This window comes from Heterocephalus glaber, unplaced genomic scaffold (assembly GCF_053883595.1).
Source record: "Heterocephalus glaber isolate CG9 unplaced genomic scaffold, H.glaber_assembly_v1.0 deba00000676, whole genome shotgun sequence".
Classification (NCBI taxonomy): Eukaryota; Metazoa; Chordata; class Mammalia; order Rodentia; family Bathyergidae; genus Heterocephalus; species Heterocephalus glaber.
In genome coordinates, this window is record NW_028258156.1 from 24,034,603 (window position 1) to 24,048,227 (window position 13,625).

General features: G+C 42.9%; 1 protein-coding gene and 1 pseudogene across 4 annotated transcripts in view; one reads left to right on the forward strand and one right to left on the reverse strand.

The window, feature by feature from the left end:
* Positions 1-13,625, reverse strand: part of Lhfpl3 (LHFPL tetraspan subfamily member 3) — a 593,649-nt gene that overhangs the window by 59,124 nt on the left and 520,900 nt on the right. The window lies entirely within an intron of this gene.
* On the forward strand, positions 6,832-7,520 carry LOC106008961 (prefoldin subunit 4 pseudogene; annotated as a pseudogene).

The window sequence follows — 13,625 nt, forward strand, 5'->3', positions numbered from 1 at the left end:
AGCTGAGTCTTTTAGATCATCTCATACAGAGAGAGCTGCGGCTGTCTCAGAGCCTTGGCTGTTTCCAGGGCTGATTTATGAGTCAGCCATGGCAGGAATAAGCTGCAACGAGAGTCCAAACCAGAGCTCTGCGGGGTCTTCTCTGTTTCTTCTTGATCTGGCTGAAGAGGGGTGTTCAGGGCTTGTGACAATAAAGGCTGTATGGACAATCGGTGTGGGGCTGAGATGATCTGATGAGCACAGGACAGCTGTTTTCAAATCGGCAAAGACTTGCCTTGAAGAGGGCCTAACCTCCTTTTTGGGATTTCCAAAGGGTAGTGGAGGCCTCTGAGATCCAAAGATGGGTTAGGCTTCCCGAGAGAGTCCATGTAATGAGATGGGTCATGTATTTCCAAAACAGCATGAAGAATCCTAAAAACTATTGTTCATCAAGCCTTCTATGTGCTACGGTTAGGTGTGTTGCATACCACTGGGCAGATGGCTCATTAATTACCCAATATCCATCCTCCCCTTTTTGGCTTAATTCCCCCTGGTGTCGAGGGTAGCAATGTATCCAGCTAAAGCCCTAACTTTTCTAGCCCCTCTTGAAGATAGGTGTAAATAAAAGTCGTTGGGTGGGACATCCAGGAGAGCTTCCCAGAGGGTGTTCCCTCGGGGGTAGAAAGCTACTTTCTGACTTTCCCTCTTCTTTTGGTCTGAAATTCAAGTGTGAAGGTTGGATCTGCTGCAACCATTTTATAATTATAAGGTGATCTTGAGAATGGGAGCTACACACAAAGGATAATATAGCAAAATAAAGAAGGAAACTTAAGACATTCCTGATGTTGGTTGACGTCCCTTACTTGTTAGCATTAGATTTTATATTATGTGGGGCTGGGGATTTAGCTCAGTGGTTCTGCCGCCTGCCTTGAAAGTGCAAGGTCCTGAGTTTGATCCCTGGTACCAAAAGAAAAAAAACCCCTAGATTTTATATTATGTGAATGAAACTCAACCTCTGCCATGTTTAAGACACTGATATTTGTATTTTTCTTTTGTATGCTGCTGACTCAATCCTGAAACACACACATTATTTTACTTAATCCTCCCATATAGAACAGGAAACAGGATCTCCCACAGGTTCAATAATTTTTTCAAGGTCAGAGAACTAGAAATTGTCAGAGCTAACACTCGATCCCAGGTCAGTGTGACCCTGAGTCCATGATCTTTCATGTCGCTTCTATTTGCAAGAGCAGCTTATATATAGTAGCAAACTCTGCTCGACTCCATTGTAAACAGTGCTTGTGCTGTCCAGATGTGCTTCATTCCATCACTTCACTATTCCTGTGTTTTGTTGATGTCCTTGTGAGTGGAGAGGTGAAGTGATTATTTGTATCCTTCTGACCTCGGTCCCAGTTCTTTCTATGGTGTCCTCCCTTGTTCATATATGCCCACTTGAATAATCTGGATACCACCTGAGTCACACGAGCTTGACTAATTCAGAGAAGGCATGTCACGAGCCGGGACGTGTGCTTCCCAAGCTCCTAAATCTTGTGTGAATAGTTTATTAGTCATATCTCTTTCTCTCTCTTATTTTCCCCTCAGCTTAGTGGCCATATCAGCAATTGTGGAGATGATTTACAGTTTGTACTGTGCACTCTTTGAGATGGAGTGAAAAATTGAAAGGCTTATGTCAAGCCCATTCATTCATGGATACATTCAAGATCAAATTAATTTTAAAGCACTTATGGGCCTTTAATGTTTCTGAGTTTGGCTTTACAAATCTAGGGTAATCTTTACTGCATAATATCTATTTCAAGCTAAACCTATTACAAAACTTGGAAATACAATTTTTTTTATATAAAGCGTTCTGGGATTAAATGGGTCATAGGATGGAAATTGAAGCTCAGAATGGAGACATCCTAAAGTGCTTAATACATTAAATGCAACCTATCATCTGGAGGCAATTAACCAAAAGGACTTGGAGTCATAGAATGTTGTAGCTTGAAGGGCCTAGGAGATCAGCTAGTCTGGCCTTTGCATTTTAGAGATGGAAAAACTGAGGCCAGTGCAGTTAATTGGCTGTCATTGGGTTGCAAAGGCCATGAAGGCAGGACTGGGCCTTCCCTATGTCCCAGAGTGCATTCACATGTATGTTCTACAGGATCACCATTGTGCATTATCTACTGCTATGGGCTTCAATTTTACCGTCGGACGTGGCTGAGACCTCTTCTTCGTTTGGACTGTGCCTCTGGAGGCCTGGGACTCCTAGTCACTTTGGTTTTGTGTTCTTCACAGTGTGTAGTGCCAAGCCAGTCTCATGGTAGACACTCAGTGAGCCCTTGTTGGGAGAATAAACAATGGAGACAAAGCAATTCATGTGCGTAAGTCCATTTGCTTTTTCCTGGCTTTTACTTTGACCTTCCCACCCATGTCTGCTGTCTCTGGGTTCACTTTCTGTTGGAGACAATAGTTATTTTGGCCCATCTAGGTTCCCCCACGCTGATATGGCTCACTTGGTTTTGGGGTGCCACAGAAGGGTTTACTGACAGACTTCTCTTTGAAACTATGTGACTTAGAAAAAGACACTCCTTTCTTTGAGGCACAGTGGTCCTCGACCAGGAGAAAGTGTAGCTCTCAAGGGACACTGGACAATGACTGGAGACATTTTGGGTTATTACAACTGATCACTGCTGCTGGCTTTTAGTGGGTAGAGGCCAGGGATATTGTTAAATATCCTACAGTGTATAGAAAAGCCACCCCCCCCAAAACTTAACTGGTCCCAAATATCAATAGTAGTGAGTGTGCAAAACCTGGCAATGGGAAGAAAATGATCAGATTTAGGGTAGGATAACATCCCAGTGACTCTGTTAATACTTGATAACCATGTCATAAGTTAGCATTTCCTGCATCAAATATCCTCTTGGACCAAGACTGAATACTGCTAGATATTTGTATTTAGAAACAACTTGAATCTCTAGCCTTGTCAGCAACTCTGTGTTTTTCACTTTTGTGAACGACCCTTCAGAGAAAAATCACCATGAACACAGCATGAGAGCCCTGCTATTGAAATCAGGTTCAATCACTTAAGTCTCTCAGGAAACTACCTTAAAATGTTGGAGCTCCACATACAGTCTATACCGGGGATGCATCACTGAAAGACTCTCCCCTCTCGCTCTTTCTTCCTCTGGGTGACATTGTCACCAAATTCCAAGTTAGGACTCCTCATGCTTCACTAATTAGCGCCTTTCTCTCCCTGCCATTGATATATGCAGGCTGCTATCATCTCCACCCTACAATCAGGGAAGCTAAGTAGCTTTCTAACACTCTTGGTAAATTTACCATCCTTTGATTATAGTACTTAATTTGTGTTTGCAAAGCGCTTCACCTATATTCTTATTTGTGCAATTTATTGTATCTAAATGAGGTTTCACTCAGAGCCAGGAGAACTGGTGATCTTATTCATTTCTCTGTGAACTCCTGCTTTTCCGACTCTGGAAGCTTTGGCTCTGCTAAACCCCAGCAAAACAAGGTCAGAAAGCAACATAGTGAGATGGTCACGTTGTAGATTATAGCAGATTCCTGCAACTCAGGAATGCACAACACGTGGGATGTGGGATGCCTTTAAGAGTCTTGTCTTCTAGAACCTTTGGGCCCACACAGGTCTACTTCCTGGGACCTGAAGATTTGATTCTGTCTGAGGAGTAGCAGAGACAGGTAAACGTACTTGAGGGATAATTCAGGATTTCATTTCAAACTCAAGAGAATACTCTGCCCTTCAGCCCTCACTTCAGAGTAAATCTATATTAAATTGTCTCTTGCCCACAGCTGCAAGAGTCTCTGGGCTGGAATTCTTCACTTCTGGCCTCTTCTCCTCAGCCAAGGCAACCTGTTTGCCAGGGTCAGGAGGCTTCCTGGGGGCCTGTGCTGCTTTGAGTGACTCACGGAACCCCAGAATGGGGGGACTCTCAGGCAGCCCTCCCATCACAGATGCTTGTTGAAACTCAAGAGGATGGATTTTTTCTGGGAGTCACTTCCTGTCATATTTATTCAAACATTGAATGCCCCATGGGGGCATTTTTTAAAAGGGAGAAAATATGCAATAAAGATTGAATTAATTGTGATGCTCTGAAGATTTCATTTCATAAGTGTGCAGTGCAGGCTTAATGTTGGGAGGCACAGCACTCCCAGGGGAAGGAGAGGCAGTGTTCAAGTTTAAGGGGGAATATTTGGGGGCTTCTGTCTTGGGTCCTATCTGGAGCCAGATTCTGGAGAAGCTTAAAATCAATGTCAGGGCAAGCTGAGGGGTTCCCTGGATTTGCTTTCCTTGGTGGTGGGCTTATTCCAAAGGAACAGGGGGCATTTCTGGCCTCTTCTGGAGAGAGTGCAGCCAGGGCCTCCTCACCTAGGAGGCTCTGCTTCTTTGGTCTGGGAAGGAGTCCAGGTGTCTCCTTCAAGTCTGTGATCACTGAGGCAGCGAGATCAGACTGACTGAGAGTGAAGGGAGTGGCTGACTGGAGGGACAAGTGGGCTGTACCTGCACTTGGGAGGGTGGGGGTGTTGAAGGTCCACAGGTGCTGAGCCTTTGCTCAGAAATCAAAGAAAGCTGGGTACGAGGTGAGCTCCTTGGAGCCTTGGGAAAGATGCCTGGAAACACCAACCCACCTGCCTCTTGAGTTTTGCCATGGGCTCCAGCCCCAACCCAAACCCTTGCCAACAGCCTCTGCTTCTGGTTTGATAAGGCACGGTTGGCTTGGGAAAATGTGTCCTGGTCACGCAGCTCACATCTCTCTGAGTATCTTCCTTTTCCCAGTGAAAACTCAGAGAAGCATTTCATCTGCTCAGAGGCTGAGCAGAAGCACTGGCCCTTTAATCTGGAGCTACGGTATGTTATTAGCACTCTGCTCACCCTTTCATTTATTCGCTTTTCTTGCAGAAGCTGCCCAGACAATTGTTTTTTAACCAAGAATAATAAATGGGCTTGGTGTTTCACACTCTCCTTTTTTTGCATGGTCTGTGAATGCACTTTCATTTTCCAGTTCTTAGATATAACATGTCCAGATGTGTATAAGTGAGAATGTGTAAACGTCCTGATGAGCTCAATTTTCCTGTAGAGAATTCTGCCATAATGTGCAACATGGAGTCTAAATTATGAAACACACAGAAAACAGAACAGAGATAGAGGTTTCTCATAAAAATTAAGTCACAATCAGCTCATTTTGTACATTGCTTTGATCTGAGTTCCTCCTCCATCAGGCACCTGGTGATGGGAGGGACCATTGTGGCAGCTGAAGCTTTGCCATAGCCATGTGTGTTGCTGTAATTCTTGAAAATGTTCCTTAAGAAACTGTCCATGTGCCTTCAGAAATAGAGGGTGTAGTGAGGAATCTGTAAACATGCCATGAATCCCTATTAAAGTATGCAAATATCAACAAGGTCCAATAAAAAGCCACTGGAACCCTGAATGGTAGCGATTACTTTCCTGCTAAGGGCTTCCCAGGGAACATCATTTAAAGTGATTAATCTGGCTGGCGTGACATGGGGTATTAGTGCTGAGGTAATAAACTTAATATTATAAAAATGATACAACTGCTGTGTTTTATGAGAGAAGAAAGGTAAGGCATAGGCTTCCTATTGCAAAGACTTCTCTGCTGGGATACTGAGAAATCATGCAGAAGCAAGGGGCAGAGTCTGAGTGTGAAATCACGGAGGATGCTCCCGTGTGAGACTGAATGTGAGTGGTTGAAAGAACAGCATTTTCTTTTCCAGATCTAAATGGGCAGGAAGAATGTATTCTTTTGGAGAGGGACAGAGGACAGCAGAAGATGTTTGCCTGGAACTGAACCGTGGCGAGCCCTGGTGCACTGCTAGTGGTGATATGTTAATTGCGAGAGTTGTAAATGGGAACCATCTGTGATAGAATTATTATTAGAAATGCAAGCACATTCCCTATCATTCATGTGATTTACTATTTTCTTAGCAGGATCAAGATGAAAGATTTTCAGTTGCATTTACAGGGATCAAATTAAGCTGATATTAAATCCATTTAGTAACGCTAGGAATGGTTTGAGGCTTTGCTTAATGCTTGAAGTCATGCAAAATAAACATGAATGCTGACAGAGGACCATGATTTATCTCTTCTCAGAGTTCTGTGTAGCTATAAATTATATAGGTGGTTTCTTCTGCAGCAGACAGATGATGAGGAAAGGAATCTCAAAGTTGATGGTGGCATCACCAGAGATTAAAAAAGAAGAGGAAGCCTAAAACTGAGTGGTTAAGGATGAATCTCAAAGATCTTGAGTTTGTATAGGAGCTCCTTTCTTTTTCACTTTTTTTTTTGGTACTGGGGATCGAACTTGGGTCCTTGCACTTGCGGGGCAGGTGGTGGAACCACTGAGCTAAATCCCTGGCCCTCTCTTTCACCTTTTAAAAAAACATTGGAATGTAGGTGCATGTGTGTGCATGTGTGTTATGATGGGGTGGAGAGAGTGAGAGAAGGACTTACTAAAATAAATGAAAACCCACAAATTCTCAAAGTCAATACATATAAAAAATTACATTAAAGAAAAAGTAAAGCATCTGGCTTTGCTCTCATTTTTCTGAGTACTTTTGAACATCAGAAATTTAGGTTATTGATTATTTTACTTATAAACTTGAGTCCAGAATGATATGGTCAGCTAGGCTCAAGTACCAAAGAATGTGAGTGGAGTCATACATAAAACTGAAGCTGCAGTAACTGGCCTGAAAAATAGTCAAGATATTTAAAGCTGTACAGATCTCAAGGTGCCCAGGTCATCTGCTTTATGTAGGCAAGGGATTCCAGGTGCAAGATTAGATTTTAGGGACAGTTTCTTACCCACATTGCTTGTGACAGTTTCTATAGGTTATCTGGAGGGCAATGAAGACTTTTCTTGAAATTGGTAGAAAATAAAACAGAACGGGAAAATGAGCCACCATATTTCCCAGAGGACTTCAGGTGCACTCATTCCTAAGAGCTTTGAAATGAACTATGTGAGCTCTGCTGGCTCCACAAATCTCTGCTTTGGTTTTCTCCTCACTTCTATTTGCTCCATATCAGTGCTGGCCAGCAAAAGTCTCTGTGATGTTGCAAACATTCTATTTCTGGGCCAGTCCGAAGATGGTAGCCACCGTGAAGAAGGCGGCTGCGGAAGATGTCAAGGTTACTTTCAAAGATCAACAAAAGATAAATAAATTTGCGCGGAATATGAGTAGAATCACGGAGCTAAAGGAAGAAATAGAAGTAAAAAAAGAAACAACTCCAGAATTTAGAAGATGCTTGTGACGACATCATGCTTGAAGATGATTACCGCTCAATGATACCTTACCAGATGGGTGACGTTTTCATTAGCCATTCTCAAGAAGAAACACAAGACATGTTAGAAGAAGCAAAGAAAAATTTGCAAGAAGAAACTGATGCCTTAGAATCCATAGTAGAATCAATTCAGCAGGTGTTAGCAGATTTGAAAGTTCAGTTATATGCAAAATTCGGCAGGAACATAAACCTTGAAGCTGATGAAAATTAAACATTTTATAATACCTTTTTAAATTTGTTTAATAAACTTGAATATTGTTTAAAAAGATAATTTCCTGGGCCGGGGATTTAGCTCAGTGGTTCTGCCACCTGCCTGGCAAGTGCAAGGTCCCAAGTTTGATCCCCCGTACCAAAAAAAAAAAACCCAACCAAAAAAAAAAGATAATTTCCCTTCTTCCAATGGCATGGAAAGGAAAACTTTCTTTCTTTTTTTTTTGGTACCGGGAATCAAACTCGGGACCTTGCGCTTGTGAGGCAGGTGGCGGAATCACTGAGCTAAATCACCGGCCAAAACTTTCTTTTTTTAAAGTTTCCATTTATTTAGTGGAAACTTGCCTATTTTCACATGTCTTGCTTATTTATTTTATATTTTAAAAAGAAGACAGTATTCATCTATGTATTTTGCATAATGATTATATGAATTCTAGGGGCTTTATGTCATGTTATTAAAATCAGTTAAACAATAAAAAAACTCATTCTATTTCTTTTAAAAAATTTAAAAAAACTTTAACTGGCATAACAATTCAGTGGTGTCCTACATGGTAGCCACTAGGCACATGTGCCTTATCAAGTAGTTGAAATGGAGCTAGTGTAACTGTGTTGGAAATAAATTGTATTTTAAGCAGTTTAAACAGCCAACCCTAGGTGTAAGTGCTTGATGTGGGAATAGCGTTTCAACTACAGACTTCATGATGAGTCTGCAGTGGGAGGATGTCAAAGGACAGCCTAGGCTGTGGGAAGGAACTGTACAGAAGAGGGTGTGGTGATGTGACCACGAGACCTTTGTGGGCTGGGGAGGCCTTGGGCTGGGCCTGAAAGAATTTGGCTGAGCAAAAAATGGAGAAGGAGCTTGACACTTGGCACACACCTGTAATCCCAGCACTCTGGGAAGCTGAGGCAGAAGGGCTACATGTTCAAGTCCTGCCTGGGCAACTTAGTGAGATCCTGTCTCAATATAAAATATAAAAAGGCCTGGGGATGTAGCTCAGTGTGAAGGCCCTGGGTTCAGTTCCCAGTACTGGGAAAGAAAAGAGGGAGCTGAGATAAAAGAATTCCAGAGTGATCTGACAGTTGCGAAGTTACTGTGCTCATGGTCAGTCATGTATACTTGACCCAGAGAATGATGAGATGACAGAGCACACAGAGGAATAGGGCTTGGAAAATGCATGTTAGAGACCAGTGCAGTGGTGTTAAAATAACCTGAGGCTGAAGGGCTAGAGAGGGCAAGGTGAGCTGTCACCACATCTGGGCAAAGGCTGTTCAGGCTCCAGCCCTCTGCCACCTTAAGTGGCCTGAAAATGAAACCACTCAGCTCTGACAGCCACTGCATGCCTTAGAAAGCAGGGACTGGTGTTCACTTCATAAGTGAGTTGCTGCCCCAGCCCGGGTAGGAACTTCAGATGGGGCTTAGGAGATTAAACACAATGTCTTCTTTATGCAATCACTCCTAGTAATCGAAAGGATTTGGAAACCATGGTTACCATAGAGAACTAAAATGAAGATCAGAGGTGATGATTTCAAATCCAAGGAACAAAAATAGGTTTGAACTGGAGCTTGTATGTGTTCTTGTATAGATGATCTGTCTGTTTTCAGCAAATGCATCCTTTTATGGAGCAGTCTTAGGAGGCAGCATCATGGTCCTCAAGAACCTTGAAACTTAGAGCCCCAATCTTGGGTAGCAGGAATCCTGCCAGGCTGGGGGAAACGAGGTTTGTAATAGGTGTGAGATTTTTTAGACCTGATTCTTTTTTTTTTTTTTTGGTACCAGGGATCAAACTCGGGGTCCTTGCGCTTGTGGGGCAGGCAGCAGAACCACTGAGCTAAATCCCTGGCCCATAGACATGATTCTTACCTGAGGTGATGATTCCCATTGCCCCTGGTGGGCCTCTTGGGAGGAAAGCTTGGAATCTATTGGCAAATGTAGTTACTGTTAAAAACACATTTCCCAAGATGCTTAAGGGTAAATATATTCCAGTACAGCATGATGACACATGCTGTAATGTAATCCCCAGCACTCTAGGAGGCTGAGGCAGGAGGTCTGCAAATTTGAGCCAGCATGGGCAATGTAATGGCTTAGTGAGACTCTGTCTCAAAATAAAAAATAAAAAGGGGTGGGGATGTAGCTCAGGGAAAAGGCACTGGGTTCAATCCTTTGTACAATTAAGAGAGAGAGAGAGAGAGAGAGAGAGAGAGAGAGATTGATTTTGCTGTAAGATCCAGTTCTTCAAGATCTTTTGGACAGAGATATCCATTGCATATCCATTGCATTCTCATAATGAGGGTTGAGACTTTTGTAAGTGTCCTGGACTAGATGACAGGAAGTACCCTTGGGGCCAGTTCTCATTGTGAAAGGAGTTGCTGCTGTCCTGGATGGTGGTCAGCTACAGAAAGAAGGGGTTTGGCTTCTCCATTCTGAATAAGTAAAGTGGTTCCATGCATGGACCCCTCATTCTTTGAGAGGTGGGGGGGTACATTGAGAATTCCCAAAATAGAGTCTCTTTCCCCTAGCACTGGGATGAGGCACCCAAGGGAGAAACCAGAAGCTGTACTAAGGGTGAGTGGGGTGGGGTGGAGGGAGAGTTGAGATGACTTAAAAGAAAGGACCATCTGAGAGAGAAGTGGTTTTGGGTGGGAAAGAGTCTCTGAATATAAGGAGGAAAGGGTAGAACCGGAAGAATTCTTAGTCCTCTTTGGATAAATCATTGTAATTTCCCCCATATCATTGCTCATGTTCTCTCCTTATCTTTTTAAGCTGTGTGTGTATGTGTGTTTGTGTGAAGAAGAGCATACATTCAGGAGAGTGCATAAAATACAAATGGAGGGCCTAACAGATACCTATGAAATGAACATCTGTGTAACCACTGGGCAAGTCAAGAGCTAGAACATTGCCATCATCCTAGAAACTGTATGTCATTCCCCAGGCAAAGCTTCTCTTCTGGGATAGCCTGGGATACCATGCAATCACTTCCTTGCCTTTCCTCATGGGGTTACCAGTTATGCATATATCCCAACAACAGGGAAAGCTCAGTTTTGATCACAGAATAATATTGTATGTATTCTTTTATGTTTTCTTTCTTTCATTTAACATTGTACACTGTGTGATTCATCCACAATGATGTGGATAGCTGTAAATCTTTTCTTTCCACTGCTGTGTGGTACTATGTCATTGCATGACTATGCCACAGTTTATCCATCTATCCTTCTAGACATGGCCATTTGGGTTATTTCTCTTTCTTTCTGAGATCATAGCTCTCTCAGAAGCTGCTGGCTCTGTCAGCACTGATCACACCAACGAGTTAATGAACTGAAGTTCAAATGGATACTTTTTAGATTGTTTTGGTTTTTTTTTGCTTTTTTGGTACTGGGGATCGGACTCTGGACCTTGCGCTTGAGTGACAGGCACCGGAACCACTGAGCTAAATCCCCGGCCCACAAACTTTTTAGATTGTAATGAAGATCAGTTGACTACTTTCCAAGGAAGACCACATGTACAACCAGCAGAAGTCTCACAGTGGCTGAGATATTAAGAGAAGGCTGAGTTGCCATGCTGGCCACTCTAGAATTTACACTTGCCGTGATTTTGTCAACTTTTTTTTTTTTCTGGTACTGGGGATCGAACTCAGAACCTTGCACTTGCAAGGCAGGCATGGTGCCACTGAGCCAAATTCCTGGCCCTGTCAACCTTTGAGAAACAATTCTTTGTATTATTGCATTCAGGTTAACAAATTACTGAATAATAATGTAAACCTTTCTTGTCAGTGGGTTGTATTAATTGTGCAAATTCACTGCACAAATTCTTCTTTCTTGTGTGCATTCTCCAAAATAGTTTTTCTTTATGATGATATAATCAGCTAGGAGATGACAGAAATAATGTCTTCATGTTATTCCAGGTTTAGCTTTCAAAATGAACATGAACTAAAAGTGGAAAGAACTTTAATATATGGATTCACTTATGCTAGTGTTGACAAAGATGGATGCTTAGCATCAGTGTGGCATCTGTCATAATAATAGTGATAATTGCTAATGATTATAACAACCACAGCAACAACATGCTGTCATCTGGATATAAAATGATGGCACTAACTCAGTAGACTCATTTTTGAACTTTGTTTTTCTCCTTCAGGATCAGGGGCATATGTATGTGTCTCTATCCTTGTTCTCTTGATAGACCTCCATGAAGATTTCACTTAGGCAGATGCCTCTGACTAGATTTTATCTTAACTCTAAGTTCAAGGTTAAGCCAGTTCTGTTTGGGCACATGCAGGGGTATTCCTGGACCCCCGATAGGAGATATGCTATAAGGAAAGGACAGAGCAAAGACCCTTTGCTGCCAGTTCACTTTGGCATTTACAATGACAGCAGCCATAAAATGTATCCTTTTTTTTTTTTTTTTTTTGGTACCAAGGATTGAACTTGGGTCCTTGCACTTGCAAGGCAGGCGAGGAACCACTGAGCTAAATCCCAGGCCTCCATAAAATGTATCTTAATTAAATATCACAAAGAAATTGGAAAGAAACAACTTCTCTAAATATTTTCCTGATGGAAAATGCTTCAGTCTATTGTTTCTTCTCAATCTCTGACTCATATACCTACTGTCTACTCAACATATTCACTTGAATATCTTGATGTCTCTGATTTCAATATATCCCCCCATGAAAATGACTATATGTCTAGTTTGCCAAGTATGGGTTCAGCTTGCGTTGTCCCTACGGCACCAATCACGCCTCCCTTTATATCTGAATGTGAGTTGGTTCAGACAAAAAATGCTGTGGACACCCTACCAAAAAAACCTCATGCCCTTCCTCCTAAAACATCCCTCCACATCCCCAAACTTATGGCTCCCCTGGCACTCCTTGTCTCTGTTGCTGGCACTATCAACCTTCTGGTGGCTAAAAGTACTGTAGAGCAGAAGAATGACTCCTCTCACCAAATTGTATGGATCTACTTCAGAAAGTTCTCTCCAACTAAGTTCTTCTCTCTACTTGCCTGCCACAGTAGATCTTCGCCCACCATCCTCTCTTGCCAGGGTGATTCCACGCAGCCTTTCCACTGGTCCCTTGACTCTAGCCTTGCTTTTCTGCAACTTAATTTCTACCCTTCTGAGCTATGGTCTGACCATGTCATTCCTGCAATAGCTTCTCATTGTTCTTGGATAAAGTCATGTGATGGAGACCACCCTGAGCAAACTGCAACTTTATAAACTGGCTTCTCATATTACAAGTCTGAGTCTGTCTATTAGCCCACAGTGGCTCACCCGAAGAGCCAGCAGTTGGTATGCAGGAAAGGAGCAGCTCCCCACACCACTGGTTACAGTGCAGGTCTCAATGATCCGTGACACTGTGACATCTTGGATGGCAAGACAGTGCAGCTAAGGGCAGCATGACTTGTACAGAAAACTCCTATAGAGGCAAAAATTAATCTTGGGAAAAACCAAATTTTCCATTAATCAATGAGCTGTTCCTGCTAGAATGTCTTGTTCCCTTGTTGCTGGGACCCTGTCAGTGCTTTCCACTCCACTGTTCCCTGCACTGCTCCTTACCCCTTCAAAAAGCTGTGTGTTCAATAAATAACATCAAGCTTCAGTGTTTTAGCCTGATAAGAGCTCTGAGCATCCTGGGGCCCCCATTTATGCAGTAAAGGTCTTGTCTTGTCTTTTGTTATCCTGCTGCTATACCCTTGGTCAGGTGATTGGAGGTCTGATCAGTCTCCAGTAGTCCTGGGCCCACAGGGACTGTCAAGGCTAACCTCTGGCCCACATATGGTAGTCTTTCCCTTCCAGGCATTCAAAACCCCAGGAAGAGGCCTCAGAAAGCACTGAACTCACTCTCTCTGCATAGCTGCACATACAAGTCTCCTAATCTGGCCCACTACTCCCTTCAACTGGCTTGCTCCTTCAGATTTTAGCTAAGAGGCTTTCTACGACCCATCCAGACTAGGTGCACTATTTCTGCCAGGTCCAGAGCACACCTGCCCTATCAGAGCACTGACCACAATTGCTTTCTTACAGACTATTCTCTGAGTGGGTTAGAACTATGTCCATCTGCTCATCAGTGCAGCCCTAGCACCTGGCTCAGAAGGGGCCATCATCTAAATGACT